We start from the raw sequence: 15,863 nt of genomic DNA, 5'->3' as shown, positions 1-15,863 counted from the left end.
GAATTCATGACTTATAAAATTGAGAGCTAACTAAGTAGTTTTGAGTGGGTAAGGTCTAGAATAGTTTGTTACACAGCAAAAGCTGACTGATGACAGTCCCTGAGCATATTTGAAATAGATTTAAACATATCATTATACATAAGAATCTGAGAGCTCAAAGGTTATACTGATGAGACTGGACAAGCCCCACAATGGCAGGTGTCACGTCTGTCTTGATCACTGTGGTAGCTTCACGTCTAGCACAGTGCTGGGCACACAGTAGGTGGCACCTACATGATAATAATGGCATTTAGTGAATGCTTATCATGTACCCATCACTATGCAACACGCTTTCATGTTGATTATATTATTTTGTGATAAAAAGAAAATGTCCCTCCCACTGCCAAAAAAAAAAAAAAAAAAAAGTCTACATTGTAATCCCCAGAACCTGTAGATATGTGACCATACATGGCAGGAGAAACTTTGAAGATATGATTGAGTTAAGGATCTTGAGATGGAGAGATACTTCTGTATTATCTGGCTGAGTCCAATGTCATCTCAAGGGGCTTGACTGAGGGAGGCAAGAGGGTCAAGGTCAAAGAAAGGATTGACTATGCCGCCGGAGGGGGGAATGAAACACTCTGGGGATGGAGGAGGGGCCATGAGCCCAGGAACGCAGGCGGCCTCTAGAAGCTAGAAAAGGCAAGGAGATGGATTCTTCCCTAGAGCTGACAGAAGGAACACAGCCAGGCAGATACATTGGTCTCAGACTTCATTCCTCCAGATCTCGGAGACAATAAATGTCTGTATTTGTTTTAAGTCGCTTGATGTGTGCCTGTTTGTTACAGCAGAACTAGGGAACACATACAGATTTAATCCTCACCATCCCCTATAAAGTAAGCTCTACTGTCACCATTTTCGCTTGACAGATAAGGGAACTGAGGCTTGGACAGGTTAAGTAACTTGCCCTGCTCTTAAGTCACAGAACTCATCAAACCTGTTCTTCCAAAATTTACCCTGTAGAGCATCCCAGTGGGTCAGAGAAAGAGCACTGAATATGGAATCCAGATGGGAAGCACCTCTCTAAAAATGAGTTGACTTCAAACCACTCCCTTCCTGTTCTGATTTTCTCTGATTTTAAAACATTGAATTGGTGTATCTCAGTGTCAGATTCACAACTCACAAGAGGAGTAGGAAGGACTCAGAGGGGCTCAATCGTGCCTGGTGAAGGAGCTGGAAGAAAACTCTGCAAATACGGTGTGGACCGTATCAAGCTAGGACTTTGGAGAAATACAAGATTGTCACGGTGCTAGTAGATTGTGCCACAGCCCCTGAAATCCATGGAGTGAGCACAGTGGCTGCCTCCACACCACCTACCCACCCAGTTCTGCTGTGTGGCAGCTCTGGACTTGCCAGGAATTGAGCCAGCCCCAGCCGCAGGATGGGCTGTGACTGGCCCAACCCTTCGGTGTAATCTCATCTCCCCTGCCACGGTGATTGATTCAAGTACTGATGAGCCTGATACCCGGGACTTTTGTTCAGTGATTGGAGAAAGAAAGGCTAGCTGTTGGCATTTGTTCTTGAGAGCATGGTATATAGGTATGAGACCTGGGATTGCTGTATGCACTTTGCTACAAAGAGGACAAAGTCTGAGGACAAAGCCAGCACCCAAAGAAGGGCAGAGCTGACAAAGTTACAGAGAAACTGTGCCAGATCTTTGATCAAACTATTCCTAAAGTCTACCCTACCTCCGGACTTTGAAGTTACAAAACCTGATAAACTCCCTTTATGGTTTTGCTTTGTTTCGCTTTGTTTATTTTTTTAAGAAAGGGAGAGGAAGGGGAAGGGGGAGGGCAGAGGGAGAGGGAGAATCTTAAGCAGGCTCCACACCCATTGCAGAGCCAACGGGTGGAAGTTGGGGGGGCTGGATCTCACAACCCTGAGGTCATGACCTGAGTGGAAATCAAGAGTTGAGGCTTAACCAACTGAGCCACCCAGGTGCCCCACCCTTTATGGTTTTAACATAGTTCTGGTTTTTATTTTTGTGTTTTAAGCAAAACTATCCTAACAGACACGAATCCATCATTTCTAAGATACCTATGCAAAAAAGCAGCAATGATACAATTTAGCTTCCTGGGGGAATCATTTGGCTCTTGGCCATCTCTGTCCTCATACCTCTCGCCTTCCCTATAATCGACCCCAGCTCCCCGTGTCCTTAAAACCTGGTTTGAGCCTGCTCAAGCTCATTTTGGAGACAATTTTCCTACTTTATATCAGTACATATGTCTTTGCTCTCTGTTCCACCACCGATGTCTATTTTTGTCTTGGATTTCTTCATCATGAATCCCAGCTGGTCTAACTGGCCAATCTTGGCTCAGCTTGAAGCCTCTGCCTAGACCTCACGTATTGGTGGTCAGAACCTCTGGGCCCAACCCATCTCTCAAAGGAGGAATGGGAAGGCCTCATGTTCTCCCTGTTTGAAACTTCTGAGCAATGAAATGGCCCCAGGATAGAGGATACTGCTTGACTGTCCACACTTGGGTGAAGTGTCACACAGGCCAGAGACATGAAGTGAGGTTCTGTCTTGCTGTACATCACAGGCAGAGACCAGGCTGGCACAGACTCGGGGTGCTTATGGGAAGCAGCCTCATCTAGGCATCGAACCAGGGATGGAAGAATAAAGAGATCTGGAGTCTAGTCCCAGCTCTCCCACGGGCTGGCGAGATCTCAGCCAGTTTGCTTACCTTCTCTAAACCTCTTTTTTCTTATCTATAAAATGAGATTAAACTAGATTATGGATTTTAAACCTGGAATCTAGGTAGGAATTTCAGGGAGGCCAAAGTTTTCTCCTGAGGGTTTCTATTGTTTTCATTATACACTCAAAGGAGTGTATAACACCAAATTTAAGAACTACAGGCCTAGATTATCTCAAAGGCTTTTTTCCCATTGCTGGCAGTCTGGGATTCTAGATGAGTTACTGCAGTGGAATCCCTTTAAGGATCACAGCCCTGTGCCAAGTGCATACAGTGCAAATCACAGAAGTCAAAATTGCCCCAAGGTGTTAAGGACACAGGGAGCCAGGGCTGATTATAGGGAAGGTGATTTTTTTCAATTGTATAAAAAGTTCACAGTTGTATTTAAATTCAGATAGCATATATCACCACATACAGGAATTCTTAGCACACAGACATGGAGAACCACAGAGCTAGACCTGAGGTAGAAACAAAGAGAAATTCCCCATGCCTGCCTTTGGGTGCTCAAGTGACTGTCCTTTAAAAGAGCTATTACCTAGACCCCAAAGCAAAACTTATACTGTAAAATAAGGTTTGCATCGTTCTCAGGCTGGGGGAGTGGAGACCAAGCCCCAACACTCGTGGAAGGGACGTGGGGAAGCTGAGAAAAGCTCTAGAGCAGGTGAAACAAGGGCGTGGATGGGCATCCCAGGCAGAGGGAGTGTGAGCAGAGGCATGCAGGCATGGATTTTGGGGTGCTGGGGACACATTCGGTGTGTAAAGAAGCAAAATGCTGGAAGATGCAAGTGGGGGAGAGGGCTGGGGCTGAACATTACAGGTTTTGTGAGCTTGATAAGGGCTTAAAGCCCCTGCAGGGAGGCAGGGCAAAGGCCATGTACACACAGGTGGGACATCAAACAGAACTCCTCAGGGCAAACACCGTGTGGGGCCTCCTGCAAGGACCTCAGCCTTGTTGAGTCTCAGATGGCTTGGGGACAGCCTGCCCGCAGAGTCTGTCTGGCTCTGACCAGAGAATCAGCTGGAAGTAAACAACACCTTCTCCTCAGAGAAGTCAAGCTCACTTGTCCAGGGTTGGCTTACTCCGTGAACAGTGTAGCCCGGTGAAAGATCAGTGGAAACTGTATTTTTACTCACATAATCATTCTCTATTACTGCATCACCCCAAACTTAGAGGATTCAAACAAGACGCCCTTGTTACCTCACAGTCTCTGTGGGTCAGGAACCTGAGGGCTGCTCAGCTAAGTGCCTCCAGCTCAGGGTCTCTCACGAGGTCACATTCTAGAAGTCAGCTGGGGCTACTATCTATCTGAGGGCTAGACCAGGGCCTCCTGCTGGCTCACTCACACGGCTGTGGGCAGCAGGCCTCAGTTTCTCTCCATGGGAGCCTCGGTAGGGCTATTCTTATGACCTGACAGCTGGCTTCCTTCAAAGAAGTGAGCCAAGAGAGCAAGGAGGAGGCCACTATGCCCTCATCTTAGACGTCACGTCCTCTCACATCCTCCACGTTCTATTCATAAGTCAGTCTCTAAGTCTGGCCCACACTTAGGGGGTGGGAATAAGGCTCCCTTATTAATTAATATTAATATTAAAGAATATTGGACATATTTTAGGGGAGACTGGGTGGCTCAGTTGGTTAAGTATCCAGCTCTTGACTTCAGCTCAGGTTATGATCTCAGGGTTGTGGGATCAAACCCCATGTCTGGTTCTGTCCTTAGCGGGAAGTCTGCTGGAGATTCCCTCTCCCTCTGCCCTTCCCCCGACTCTTGCGTGCACACTCTATCTCAAATAAATCTAAAGAAAAGATGTATTAATTTATTAATAAATCTTAAGAAAAAGAATATTGTACATATTTTAAAACCACCATAACCCAACAGCAATTTTAAGAATGTTTCTAGTTGTTCCAGGTAGAAACAATATCTTTAGATAAATGGTTCTCAGATTCTGGTGTGCATACAGATCACCTGGGGGTGCTTGTCAAGAGTAAAGATTTCTGTGTCCACCTCAAGATATTCCATATTAGGAGCTCTGAGTGAGGCCCAGAAACTGGCATTTTTAGGTACATCCCCCCAGGATGCTCTAACACAGCCTACTGAGGTCCAGGGATCTGCATTTGACAGGTCCCCAAAGGTATTCGGATGCTGGTGAGCTGTCATGTTCCTGCCGTTGGAATTGGTAACTGCCCCCTGGAATGGCAGGATCAGAAATTCTGCTACGGTTGGGAATAACCAGGTGGATGGTCTGGTCAAGGGCTAAAGCAGGCACAGAGGCACACTCGGGCACAGCCCCCCAGACATACACCGGTGACAGGCAGAGCTCAGCAGTCACAGCTCCTTCCTCACTCTCTTGGATGGAGTCCCAGGGAGCTTCTTGACCCAGCACTGCAGACAGCCACCTCCCGTCATTCAGAGACTAGAAGCCTATTTGCCATACTTGATCTACGGCCACAGGTCCGGGAATCTGCTTAGTTCCAACGCAGAACACTGATTTGGAAAATCTCGGCAAGGGAGTGATTTCTCCAGCATGCAGGGAGAAAGCGCTGAGCAGAGCTATTATCTAGTCCATCATTGATGGGGGATGATGGGATGGGAGGGGGGATGGGACCTGGGGGGCGGGAGGGGCACTTGACCAGCACTTAGCCCTGGGAAGCCTCGGTCTGATTCAAAGGCTGGAACACTTCAGTAAGGGGCTCCGGGGAGAGGCACATGCCTCCCCCTTGATGAGGAGCGGGGTTTATGAGGTGGCCCCGGGGGTGGCCCTTTGTTTCCCACTGTCTGCTTCTTCACCCGGGCTTTCAGGAAACTTGCCGGGAGCCCCTCTGAGTTTCCAGCCATTGTCTGGGCCCCTCTTGCCTTCTTTATATGGGATGGTTTATGTCGGCTCCTCAGCCGTGGGAGGGAGCCGACACAAGAGCTGCTCAGCAGCTGTCAGGGCCTTTCTGTTTTAAGCCAGGACACTATTGTCTCTCTCTTTATTTCCCGTAAGGAGCCGTGACCCAGGTGGCTACAGAACTGCGACTGAGTGCGGAACAGGGCAAAGAGCAAACAGAGCCATCACACAGCATGAGGAGCAGGTGAGGGGACTCCCGCCCCATCATTAGTAACGGCCACAAAGCCTGGGCGTCGCGCCCTTGCGCTCGCACCGCGCCTCCTGCAAGTTCACCTCCACCGCCCCGCGCTGACCTCCCCGGGGTGGGTGTGGCCTCCCCCCAGGGATTCCGGCCCTCGGACGCGTTTCCCCGCAGGTGGCCTCGGGCCCTCGGGCTGGGTTTTTACCCAAGCTTCGGATCTAGGAACCCTTGGAGGCGGGGCTTGACAAGGCCTGGGCTTGAACCACTGGAAAACTTCCCCCAAATCTCCCTCCCCTCTGGGGCTCATCTTCAACTGAACTGTTTCTAAGGCAATTGTACATAGATGATACCCCCCCCACACACACACCGTGATGCACGCGCACACTCTTAATCATGTTCCTTGCTTAGGAAAAAATTAGAAAAGAGAGATATGGAAAAAAATTCAGCTTACACCCAAAGATAACAATTGTTATTCTGAAATGTCCTTGTAGATTTTCCTTCTCTCTGCGTGTGTGTGTGTGTGTGTGTGTGTGTGTGTGTGGCACTTTGCGTGGGATAATTCTGTGGTGGGCCCGATGCTGTGCATGATAGGGTGTTTATTAGCAGCGTTCCCGGCCTCTACATTTGTGATAACAAAACATATCTCCAGACATTGCCAAATGTCCCCTGAGGCGCATATCACCCTCAGTTTAAAATCACTGACTCTACACACACACACACACACACACACACACACACACACACACTGCAACATATTGCAAATTCTGCCTTTTCTTCTTCCTTTTTTAATTGACTATGCCATGAACTCCTTCCATATCAACTGCCAGAAATCCACAGCAATACATGCAACAGTGGCAGGGCTGTCTGTGAGCCGGCTCACGTGTGACATAATCTCTACCACCAACCCCCCGCTACCGGACCTCGTATACGAAACTGAAATGATCCGCACACCCTGAGTTATAAGTTGCTTTTTAAATTTAAGATGTCACGAACGTCTTTGCATGTCACAGCTGTGGGATGTGGACCAAATTATTCCACCGCCCTGAACCTCCATTTCCTCATCTGGAGAATGGGGATGCGCTGTGAGAATGAGTTACCAGAATGGGCACCTGGGCCTGACACACAGAAGGCCCTCAACCCAGCACAGCTATAGGTAAAATCCTTGTTATGTTCACTATATCCTAGTATTTAAATGACTTCTAGTGCCCCTCCTTCACATGGAGACACCATACATTATTAGATTTGTCCCTACTGGTGGACTTTTAGGTGGTTTCCTAATTTCCGGGATCATAAATGACTCTGCCAGTCATATAATCATCGTTCCTCCTGACGTCCTGGGAAACCGACGAAAGAGAATATGCTAACACCTGTTGTAACCAGGAACCTGCGAAGCAAAAGGCAAATCATTTTTCTCATGGCCTGGTTTTCGAGACATTTCTAAATGTTAGGCCCCACCTACCATGCCCCTTTAGGCCCTGCCAGGCATTAGCTTATCTGCTCCCTTGTCAAGGTGCTGACTCCAGGCTCCTAGGCTAAGCCCAGGATATTTTTTTCCTGCTTTTCTGTCAAGCCTAAGCCCCTTCTTCCTACCTTGAGATAGGCCAGTGCCAGGGTTGTATTCAAACATCTGTGAGAGTCCTCTTCTATTCTTTTTTTTTTTCTTTCAGATGTTATCTACCTATTTATTTGAGAGAGAGAGAGAGCACGAACAGGAGAGCAGGAGGAGGGGCAGAGGGAGAAGGAGAGAAACCCAAGCAGACTCCATGCTGAGCATAGAGCCCAATGCAGGGCTCTATCCCAGGACCCTGAGATCAAGGCCTGAGCCAAAATCAAGAGTCAGAGGCACAACCAACTGAGACACCCAGGCGTCCCTGTTCTTTTCTATTTGTTTTTATGTTATGGGTGTGCAATATTTTGATGTATACAGTGTGTGTGTATGTGTGTGTGTGAAAATATTTGCACAGTTTACAGAGGACTAGTATAATGAATACCCCTGTATCTACCGCCCAGGCCAAGAAACAGTACATTTGATACCCAGAAGTGCCCCCACACATGCCTCTTTCCTGCAGGGAGCTTTCCTGAGGAGGGTGGAGTAGAAGGGGCGGGTCCACTGGGAACCCTGGAGTCAGCAAACCAGATCCATTCTGCCCCTGCTTGCCCTTTGAGGTTCTGAGGCCTTGGGCACATTACTTAACCTGAGAGCTTCTGTTTCTTGTCTTTGAAGTGGAAGATTGTTATGTAGATTAAATGAGATGCTTCTTTTGATAAACCCCTGAGTCTGGGGTCTGCACAGAAGCTGTTGTTTTTATTTTGGTGAGAGATTCTGAACAGGGAACTCAGGAACAGGCTCCCTGGGCTCAGCGAGCCCTTCGCCCAATGATTCCAGGCAAAGTCTTGGGCCATAGCCTCCTCAGGGGGGAAGGAAAGAGGGCAGACTCACTAGAAACTCAAACTTCCTTTCTTTCCAGCTCCAGTCCTTTGTAATTCTACCAATTATTACGCTAAGAAGAAGCTAAACTGTGAGGAAGCAGGAACTTAGTACAAGGACTCAGCGAACAGTGCCCATAGCTGGACCCTAGGAAAAGATAAAGCGGCCCAAAGTCAGTTGCATGGCCAGAGGGTGTCATCTGGTTAATAATGACAATATTTTAAGCACTTATCCTGGGGGTCTGCGGTAAAAACTGCACATGGGTCATTTATCTCACTGAGGACACGGACAGATTCTATTCTTCGATGCCCATTTTACAGATGTGGACACTGAAGCGCAGAAAGCTTGTGTGGATTGTCCACAGTCATACAGCGCATGACTTTTTGATTGGCAAGCCTGTGCTCTAACCTGCCTGTCTCGGAGTTTAATGTGTATCTAAAGCACATAAGGATCTTGTTACAAGGCAGACTGTGATTCTGCAAGTCTGGGGTGGGGCTCCATACTCTGCATTTCTGACACACTCACAGCAGCGCTCGGCTATTGGTCTTCGCACCATCTTTTGATTAATGAGGCTAAACCTGCATGCCACCCCAACCCCCAGAGCCAGATTTGATTGATTGATTGATTGATTGATTGATTGAGAGAGACAGAGAGAGTGTGCATGCGAGTGGGGGTGGGGGGGAGGTGGGGAGGTGCAGAGGGGTAGGGGGAGAGAATCTTCATGCAGACTCCCTGCTGAGCAAGGAGCGGATGCCTGGCTCCATCTCACCACCCTGAGATCAAGACCTGAGAGGAAACCACAAGTAGGACACTTAACCGACTGAGCCCCCTGGGCCCCCCAGATTCCTTGGTTTCAATGAGCATAAATGTCATTGTCCGGAACCTGCATCTACTTGGTTACTTGCAAAGACCAGGTGAAGAACAGAGGAGACTTTGGCGGTACGTGCAAGGATAGCAGAAAGTAAAAGCAGAACAAAACCGTGATTAACTGAAGTGCAAGGCCTTGTCCTCAGTCTCTCCCAGCCCGGTACCCGCCCATCCCCAGCATCCAGGCACCGAGCATGTCTTCAGGGCCAGCCTGGGAACCGAAGCAGATTCCCAGGACACAGGCTACTGCGCAAGGCCGCTCACAATGAGCTCTGCTTCTGTTTCCAGACTGCTCGGGCCCGCCTGCCCTGACAGGATAACAGGCCACCACCTTTCTATACAGGCGGGACTGGGATACAGTCATCTTTTTAAATGTTAAATACTTATTGTTTTAAACATTTACTATTTAAAATATCTATTATTTTTAAAAGTTTTAAAATCTTTATTATCTGTTCCCACACACTCCATCCCTACTCTCCTCAGGACAGCACGTAGTAGGTGTCAGTAAGTTTGAGATAACCAGCAGACTGACTGTTGGGGTGTATCTATCATTTGAGGTTTGCTTCCCTACCCCCTCGCAGAGTGGAAGAACCCTGAGGGCAAGGATTCTGCCTTGCTTCTCCAAGTCTACCTTAGAGTGCTGTTAGGTGCTCAAGAAACACATGACTCTGGTTAACATGGCCGTTACGTACGCGGGAATCATGGAGCTACTGACTGTGTGTGTGAGCCTTTCGGGGTTCCCTGCCTCCTCCTCCCCAACCCACTTCCTCTCTGCTTGCACCCTTGTCCTTTGCAGTCTCTGGGTCTTCTGACGGCTGTTGGCTTCCTCAGTGTTGGAGTTCAGGTGGGGAGCATGCTTCTCCTTTCACAGGACGGAATTATCTTTCCGCAGTGGCTGAGGTGGTACGGTCTCTCCTATCATAACCTTGGCTATGAACTTGTCTGCTCTCTCGCTCCCCTGGGTTTCATGGCCCGCCTTTCCTGAGGTCAACTGGCTTTCAGAGGCAAAGGGACTCTCAAGTGTGGTGGAGGTCTGCCAGCAGCCCAGTGGGTAGAGGCTCCAAAAGGAAGAGTCTAGAGTCCTGGGAAGGTCTTGCTGTGGATCCAATGGTAACATCTGTTTGTCTCCCAGGTCTCTCTTCATCCTGAATCCCTGGAGCCCTCCTCTTCTCTGTTCCAGACACAAATTCCTTCCAGTCCCAGGGAGAAAGACACCACGTCAGAAATCTCCCCGCAATCGAAAACAGCGACACGACTTCGCAAAATTCCAGCTCAGAACAGCATTCAGTCCTTGCTATTGCTCTAAATAGTGGTGACGATGCAGCGGGAGGAGCCATTTATTTACACCCAAAGAGGGGCTATTTTTATTACATCCCAAGACAAGAAAAATTAGGGCTCCACACACTGCTCCTGACTGCTTCTGACAGACCAAAAGGGAAACGTTTCCTGTTGACTAGAAGAAGTTTCGAGTTTCTCCCGCTGGCCGTGTTTACTTTTTCCAGACTTCTGTTGAAATCTCGGCTTTCTATGGCTCCCTGCTGAGGACAGGGACTGGCGACAGGAACTCACAGTTGCTTTTTGACCACACACCTGCAGGAGGGTGCTAGGCCTCCAGGCCTCCGCGGGTTCCCATCAGGGGATGACCTTCATTTTGGCTGCTACCACGGGTCTCGGCTTCATGCTCGTGGTTATAACCAGCAAGTCTGGGGGAGGGGGCCAGATTTACATAGAGGCAATCACAAGAAAGGCAGTCTTAAAATCAGGGGTAGCGTCCGGAGGAACAGCAGAACATCCTTTCCCCCAGCACACCATCCTCTGGTGCATAAAAATGGACATTTGGAACCCCTTCTCCCTCTGAACTCCCTGGATCTCCTTCCTCCCGCAACGCTCCACTCCCAGCCCTGCCGGGTCCCCCCTCCCTGCTCCCCCTTTCTGCTCTCCCCATCCCAGGTTCCTGGCTTCATGCTGAAATAGTGACAGCAGCTCTGTCCTTTAGAGTCCTTGGAGGGAAAGCAGCTCCAAGGAGAGCCGGGCCCTTCTTTAACACAACCGTGGGGTGTGTTACCCTGCCGACAGACTCTGCAGTCTCCTTCCCTGGGAATCGTGTCAGTGCAGAAAGGAACCAGGGAGACAGAACCCCTCCTCTTCCCCGACAGAGCTTCTGCAATATTCCATGCTACGGAAAGCTGGAGAGTGGGAAGTCAGGGAAGGGAACAGGATGCGGCTTGCCCGAGGAACAGTGGGGAGGGACAGCCTGGGTCAAACCAGCCCTGATGGAAGAGGGGGGCGATGGTATGCAACAGATGAGTATAAGAACCAGCAAGCTTATGGCAGGAAACAGTCTCAAATCTGCCACGTGCTCCAAGGTGACAGAGTACATGACAACCGCAGACGCCTTTGTAAGAACCATAGAGGCTACGGGGTAGAGTCCCTGCTGACCAGCCGGGCGTTGGGTTAAGTCATTTAGTTTTTTTTCCTATGTGGAATTCTTATTTAATCTTTTTTTTTTTTTTAATTTCAAAAGTCATTTCGTTTTAACTCCACGAGACTTTTAAACTGATAAGAACAGATACTACACTTGATCTTAGCCAAAAGGCCGAGAAGCGATAACTCCACGAGACTTTTAAACCTTTGGTCAATATTCCCTGCTTTTGGTGTCAACCTTCAGTCAGTCCAACCCTCACCTTCATGTGCGTGTGTCCTGTGAGGACCCCATGCTTAGAAGGGCCCTGCAACTGGGTTTAATGCTCTGCTGTCACTGTTTGAAATCCCTAATAAGTTCTGAACAAGCGGCCTATATCTGCATTTTGTACTGGCCCCTGCAAATGGTGCAGCCAGTCCTGAAAACCATGGACAGCCATTGGATTTCCCTGACCTCAATTTTTGGTGATGCTTTCTTTTCCTTCCAATTAAAATTCTGGAAACAGCAGGACCAATACAAATTAGTAATTGGACCGACAGGTGCAAGCATGGTGGGCCCAGAGAGAAGTATCGCCCCTCCCTGCTCCCGGGCTCTCTGGGGAAGAAGTCTGAGGATTGAGGTTGGGGGCTGTGATGGGACCCAGCTATGCACCCTCGACTATGTGACGTAGGGTTCAGGAAGCCCTGCAAGGCTCCACCCTCTGGTGGCAATATTTGTCCGTCTCCCAGAAGCACATGACCAAAACCTCTCCACCTCTTAGTTTAGGGAATCCATTCCATTCTGTTCATTCCGCTTGAATTTAATGGCTATCCACAGGGCATTGTGTCAGGGCCAGTAGGATTGTATGTACACAGTCCCACGGATATAAAGGATGGTATTGGAACAGGTGGCAGAATTTGAATATGAACTATATACGAGATAGTATTATTATACCTATGTTAAGTTTCTTGGGTGTGATCATGGAATTTCTGGTTACAGAGGAAAGTGCCCCTTTTTTTCTGGTAGACATATGCTAAAGGATTTGCAGGTAAAACTTCATGAAGTCTGAAATTTATTCTCAGATGGTTCTAAAATATATACAGAGAGAGAGACAGAGAGAGACATAAAATGTATCAGATTTGTGAGAAAAAGGCATGTCTATCAAACAAGTGCTTCCCATTAGGAGTCTGAACACATGTTTCTCCCTAATATATTATAAAATATAATAAAAGTATAATATAATAAATAAAATACTAGTATAATGTAATTATACATTATATAATCATAGTGTTTCTAAAAATACAAACAAATACATTGAGAAAGATTGAGAGAGAGAAAGAGGGCAAAGAAGAGATAAAGCAATTGTGGGAAAATGTTATGGACTGGTGAGGATGGTTAAAAATGTTCAGTTTTCCTTTGGTTTGCTTTTTTCCTAAATGAAAGGTTGGGAGGGGATGCACGCTATCTATCCTGGTGAGGTTATCATCACCGGGAGCCAGGACGTGGTCCATCTGTCTTACTTTGGGTTTCCCCAGAAGTAGATCCTGAGATAAAGCTTCAAGTGTAAGTCGTTCATTTGGGGGCAATTGTGGGGGAAGCAAGATGAGGGGAGGAGGCCAATAGAAAGAATGTTACCAAGCCAAACATTACTGGGGAACACTGGAGCCATGCAGAACCTACCAGAAGAGTGCTGGAGTCTATCTACAGTAAGGAGTCCCAGGTTGTGGGCTGCCCCATGGATGTGGGCAGGGAAGGCTGCAGCAGCCTAAGAAAGGGCCCCCCAGGAGTCAGCATTTGGGTTGGGCATGGGAAGGCCTGGTTTCTCCTCCTCCACCATCCATCCACCCAGTCATTCAACCTCGGGGCCAGGCCCTGTGCTAGACGCTGGGGAAAGAATCTTCATTAAGACAGATATAATCCACACCCACAGGGTAATAAAAAGTGGGAGAGACAAAACCTGAGTATACAGAAATTGACAACATTGGGGAAATGACAATTCGTCCATTCATCCTCAAACTTTTATTAAGCACCTATCATGTGGTGGTCCTAATTCTTAACATGGGGATGAAGCAAAAATTATGAGCCCTGAAGCAACTCTTAATTTTTGTTCTTGTTGTTAGGATTTTTTTTTATTAAGGAGAAGTCCTCACTGCTCCAGATGGGTGATGAGGTATTGAAGCCCAGCTGCAGGGACACTTAATGAATGGGCCCATCATTTACATGGAGAAGCCCCTCTCCTCCCTGTCCCTTTACCCTCCCTGAACCAAGGGTACTAACTCAGCCTGTGAACCGACCCTGAGGAATGTCCTTCAGCGAATTACAGGCTCCGGAAAGAAATGCGGCAGAAGGATGCACTCTCGCCGCATTGCTGCGACCCTGGCTTCTCTGGGGGGCATGACACCTGTAAAGCCTTCATGGTCCCCAGGAAAGGAGGGTACCCCAGTCCACCTGCAGAAATCACACCCCCCCCGGGGCGCCTGGGTGGCACAGCGGTTAAGCGTCTGCCTTAGGCTCAGGGCGTGATCCCCGCGTTATGGGATCAAGCCCCACATCAGGCTCCTCTGCTGGGAGCCTGCTTCTTCCTCTCCCACTCCCCCTGCTTGTGTTCCCTCTCTCGCTGGCTGTCTCTATCTGTCAAATGAATAAAATCTTTAAAAAAAAAAAAAAAAAGAAATCACACCCCCCTCCATTTCTCCCCAGCTACCTCTGAAACGTTGCCTCCTTAGCATGTAAAAAAATGGAGACATCACCGCAATCTGGCTCAATGCCCTCCTAAACACCAAATGAATTATTTGTACGAGATTCATCATTTAACTGATGTTGGCAGAATGTTGTGTGATCTCAGCATCAAACACTGGTCTTCGGTCATAGCATCTGTCCATCAGGAAACAAAGACAGATACCCTCGTGGCACACATTACAGACATCAAACCCTGGGCTTTGGGCTGTTATTAAAAAAACAACAACAGCAACAAAAAAGAGGCAGAAGGTACAGCTTTGAGGATTGCAAACCTACTTATTCTGGGTTGGTCTTTTCCCAACATGATGTGGAGTGAATCCCTTTCTTTCAGTCACGCCTTCATTGCTTTCCTGTAATTTGGACTGGGGGTGGGGGGATCCAGCTGTTTTTAAAAAGAATCTTGGGAAAAGCCATCCGTCTGGGTCAGGCAGTAGGCTCTGCTGGTGCCGGGCTGGGGGTGGGAGAAGCCCTTCACCGGGCCAGCTCTGCACAGCCCACACCCAACAGTGTTTCGGGTTCAATGGTCTCCCCGAAGCTTCTTTTCCCTTCCTTTTGCAAACAATTTGCCTTGAGTCCTACGGGCCTTGCATCTATCTGTGCAGGCTGGGCCCCTCCTCTCGGGGCCACCCCGACAAAGCTGGGCCAGGACCTGTCACCCGGAGCTGGGTGTCAGCAGCAGCCCCCAACTGGCCCTCACCTCCCTGTAACCTCTGCACACAGCAGTCTTGGGAGCCTCCTGAAATGCGGATCTGCTGCTGGGAGCTTCCCTGCCCAGTGCCTCTGGCATTTCCTGTGCTCCTTGGGATGAAGGCCTTACTGCTTGGCACAGCCTCAAAGCACCCCTTCTGAGCCCCGTGCTCTAGCTCCCAGCTTCATCTCTCCCTTTCTCCACCTCTGCACTAAGGCAAACCCAACTCCTGCTCTGCCCTGAACACACTGCGACATCTGAAAATGCCCTTCCCTCTCCCGGGAGAGGACTTCTCCCTTACAGTCCCTCTTACCAACGTAGACCCCTCTTTCCACTGAACCCATTTTTCCTCTTCTTTCGAGACTTGGCGTAGATCTCACTTCCTCCAGCTAGCCTCCTTGAGCCCTTACACGGGTGAGATGGCCTCCCACCAACACCTGCAACCGGGTCACTGCCTTGCCCCAGGAGTAGGTCGGGCCTAGTCCCATGTCCGCCCTCTACTTGACAGACCCTCTGTCGTAGTTTTAACTGGCGCTGTTTCACAGAACTCCGGGTGTGGAACACAGGCTCGATAACTGTGCGCAGGATAAATGGGTGAATAAACAAACGAACGCTGGGCATCCAGTCCGCTGCTGAAACGGGGCTCTGCACCAGAGCTGTGCAGCGTGTGCTCGGCCACTGGTTAGCAGTGTGTGACAAATTAAGTACAGAAATGGAGAGTGAGGGGCGCCTGGGTGGCACAGCGGTTAAGCGTCTGCCTTCGGCTCAGGGCGTGATCCCGGCGATCTGGGATCGAGCCCCACATCAGGCTCTTCTGCTATGGGCCTGCTTCTTCCTCTCCCACTCCCCCTGCTTGTGTTCCCTCTCTCGCTGGCTGTCTCTATCTCTGTCAAATAAATAAAATCTTAAAAAAAAAAAAAAAAAAAGAAATGGAGAGTGAG

At 48.8% G+C, this 15,863-nt stretch overlaps 1 protein-coding gene and 1 pseudogene across 1 annotated transcript in view; both read right to left on the bottom strand.

The window, feature by feature from the left end:
- SHQ1 (SHQ1, H/ACA ribonucleoprotein assembly factor) overlaps positions 1 to 15,863 on the bottom strand; it is a 331,525-nt gene that overhangs the window by 77,562 nt on the left and 238,100 nt on the right. The window lies entirely within an intron of this gene.
- On the bottom strand, positions 11,575 to 11,702 carry LOC123799243 (U2 spliceosomal RNA; annotated as a pseudogene).

The sequence above is a fragment of the Ursus americanus genome, chromosome 14 (assembly GCF_024610735.1).
Source record: "Ursus americanus isolate L20-20 chromosome 14, mUrsAme1.1.p, whole genome shotgun sequence".
In the NCBI taxonomy this organism is placed as follows: domain Eukaryota; kingdom Metazoa; phylum Chordata; class Mammalia; order Carnivora; family Ursidae; genus Ursus; species Ursus americanus.
The sequence above is the reverse complement of the archived record's forward strand: the minus strand, read 5'-3'. Positions and strand labels throughout refer to the sequence as shown.